The following is a 3916-nucleotide window of genomic DNA, read 5'->3' on the forward strand; positions in this document are numbered from 1 at the left end:
AAAAAAAAGTTTTCAAGGGGCCATCTAGACGCAACAAGGGGTCTCTCCTTGTCCACAGGAAAGAAGAATGAAGAAAACCATTGATTCATGGAAACAATTAATCCAAGTGACTGGTACGCCATGTGATCCTCAGCCTATACGACTATGAGCCCAGAAGAACTAGATGGTGCCCAGCTACCACTGTCAACCACTCAGAGGGGGATCTATGTAGGAGATCCTGCATGAAGAGGAAGAACAATGTGGAACAAAACTCAAAATCATTAAGAAAAAAAGGGGGGGCAGTTTTGCTGGTCTGTTAAAGCCTGATGGAACCTCTGAGACTATAGCACCTAGCTGCCCTTCAGGTCTGGAATTGAACCCACTCTTGCAGCTTCTGGCCAAACAAAATATGGGCATATGAGCTGAACATTTACATTAGGTGGTGCTTGAACAATTTCTCTTAGAAAGATCATCACAAGGCTGGTCCCCATGAGGCAGAGGTTAAAGATGTCCCAAATATCCAAACTACCATGCCACTCCATCATTTCAGACATTAACTTCTCCTCCTCTCAGTAATCCCTGCCATCTTAGGGTTCTGTATGTCACCGTAATGCCTCACAGAACTCACAGACACCCAAGGGATCATCTCATGTAGTGGTGGTGGAGGCTGGCAGACTGGCGAGTCCCAGGTCTGTGAGTAGGTCTGGAGGATCCTCCTAATTCTCAGGGTTTGATGAACCTCGATCAGTGATCAGAAGATGGCTACTGTCCCAGAACTAGGGGTGAGATGATGATGAGCCAAAACAGAACCAGAGCAAGCGGAGGGCGAACCTTCCCAGCAGATTCATAGGTATACCCTCCAGGAAGCTAAGGGTGGTGATTTGAGTTACACCCTCCAGCAAGGCAGGACTCAAGATACATTTCACCTGTGTTGCTCCTGTAGCAATAACCCAAGTGAATGCTTTAACAATCAACAGCTACTCAGTTGCTCACAGCAAATCCCACCACAGAGCTGATTGCCAGTCATTATAGGGAACAATTACCACCAGCTTCCCGGTCAAGTTGATGCCTGACCTTAACTACCACCCCACCCCAAACAGGCATGGACAATAGGATTTACAATACATCACAAAATGGAAGGCAATGACTAGAAGGGCCACATCAAGCAATTCACCTCATGTAGATACACTCCTTGGAGAGAATAATCATGGGAGAATAGCAGGGCTGTGTATGCACAGGGAGACAGCTCAGGGGGCAGGAGTGCATGGAGGGATGGACACAGGGAAGAGGTAACTATGGGGAAGAGGTGGGAAGGGAGCTGTTGCAATGTGGGGAATTGTAGTCAGTGTCATGAGAAAAAGTGTATGTGAGCTGCTGTATGGAAAGTGAATTTGCTCTGTAAACTTTCACCCAAATCACAATAAAAAAATAAAATAAGAACCAATTGAAGATGTCATAAAAATATTTTCAACAAGAACAAAAGCCCAGCCCAGAGGGCTTCAGAGGAGAATTCTACCAAAAATTCAGAGAGAAATTAATATCAATACTCTTCATTCTATTCCAGAATACAGAAAAGGAAGGACTACTCCCTAATGCATTCCATGAAGCGAGCATAACCCTGACACCAAAACCGGGCGAAGATACCACTGAAAAGAAAATTGTAGACAAATATCCCCCATGAATATAGACACAAGAATTCTCAACAAACTTCTAGCCAACAGAATTCAACAACATATGAAAAAATAATATATCACTATCAAGTGAGATTCATACCAGAGGTGCAAGGAGGGTTGAACATTAGATAATCAATCAACGTAATTCACTACATCAGTAAATTAAAGGAAAGAATTGTCAATTGTATGTTCAATAGACACAGAAAAGGCATTTGATAAAATCCAACACCTTCCCCTAGTTTAAAAAAAAGCATAGGGAGAGAAGGGAAATTCCTCAACATAATTAAGGGCATGTATTAAGAGTGTGTCTCTTGAGAACAGAATGAGACAAGGATGCCCTTTATTACCACTCTTGTTCAATATTGTACTGAAAGCCCTAGGTAGAGGAATAAGACAAGCAAGGGAAAGCCACACTGAAAAGCAAAACAAAACTCAAATCCACTGCCACTGAGTTGATTCCAGCTCAGAGTGACCCCCACTGGGTTTCTGAGGTGTGAACCTTAACAGGAGTAGGTCGCCCCATCTTCTTTCCACGGAGCAGTTGGTGGGTTTGAACCGCCAACCTTCCAATTATCAGACAAATGACTTACACACTACACCACCAGAGCTCCTTCCACATTGGAAAGGAAGAAGTAAAACTATTGTGATTTGCAGATGACATGATCCTATACATTGAAAATTCCAGAGACTGCAAGAAAGTTACTGAAACTAATAGAAGGATTCAGCAAAGTGACAGGATACAAGATCAGCACACAAAACTTAGTTGAGTTCCTCCACACTAACAAGGAGGACTCTGAAGAGGAAATCAAGAAAATGGTACCATTTACAATAGCCTCCACATAGATAAAATACTAGGGACATAAAAAGCTTATAAAAGGAAAACTATAAAAAGTGAGTACAAAAAGCTAACTAGAGCTAGGTAAATGGGAAAACATTCGATGTTCACGGATTGGAAGGCTTCACATTGTGAAAATGTCAGTACCACCCAAAGCAATCTACAGATTGAATTCAGTCTTGATCCAAATCCTAACAACATCTTTAATTAAAATCTCCAACTTTATATGGAAAGTTGGCCCAAAGTAGCTAAAACAATGTTATAGAAAATCAAAGTAAGAGGCCTCACACTTCCTGATCTCAATCCTTCCTATACAGCCAGGGTAATGCAAATAGCCGGGACTGGTCAGTGCAGCACTAGGGTTGGTGTCACCCAGTGTAGTGGAGCATAGTGTCACCCTCCCCAGGGACGTCCTCCAGCACTGAATCATGCAGAATCCCTGGTAATGTTTATTATTAACTTTAATTATAGAATAATATGTGATGAATGTAATGTGTTTGAGTTATGGTGTTGGTGAAGAATACCCAGTGTGCCCTGCCGAAAGAGTGAAGAAATCTGTCTTGGAGGAAGGACAACTGGAATCATCCTCAGAAATGAGAATGGCCAGACCTCATCTCTTGTTCTTTGGTCATATTGTCAGGGGGGACCAGGCCCTAGAGAAGGATATCATGCTTGGAAAGAAGACAGAGAAAAGGGGAAGACCCTTGATGAGATAGACTGACATAGTGCCTGGGAAGACGGGCTCAGGCACGTCAGGGGTTGTGAGGATGGGCCAGGGCCAGGCAGTGTTTTGTTCTGTTGTACACAGGGTCATTATGAGTTGCACCTAACAACATCCACAATAATGTATACAATGTTGCACCAACAGTAAAAAAAAACAAAATGTGTGTGTGGTTACACAGGTAGGTATGGATGCACATATGTTTGTAAACCCAAAACTAAATCTGTTGCCATAGAGTTGATTCCAACTCATCGCAAACCTATAGGGCAGAATAGAACTGCTCAGGGTTTCCAAGGCTGTCATCTTTAATGAAGCTAACTGTCTCATCTTTCTCCCACAGAGCAGCTGGTGGGTTCGAACCACTGACCTTTTGGTTAGCAGCCAAATATCTTAACCACTGTGCCACCAGGGCTCCTTTAATATATATGTTCATGTATAAAACCAAAAAACCAAACTCACTGCCATCGAGTGGACTCTGATACATGGCGACCCCCACTGGATTTCCAAGGCTGTAAATCTTTATGGAAACAGATCATCTCATCTTTGTTCTGCAGAGGGTCTTGTGTGTTCGAACCACTGAAGTTTTTGTTAGCCGCCAAATGCCTTAACCACTATGCCACCAGGAGCTCCTGTTGTTGTTGTTATGTGCCGTCGAGTTGGCCCTGACTCAAGTGACCCCTCCTTGGGTTTCCGAGGCAGTATCACTAC

This window comes from Orycteropus afer, unplaced genomic scaffold (assembly GCF_000298275.1).
Source record: "Orycteropus afer afer isolate SDZICR_OR568_19922 unplaced genomic scaffold, OryAfe1.0 scaffold00582, whole genome shotgun sequence".
In the NCBI taxonomy this organism is placed as follows: Eukaryota; Metazoa; Chordata; class Mammalia; order Tubulidentata; family Orycteropodidae; genus Orycteropus; species Orycteropus afer.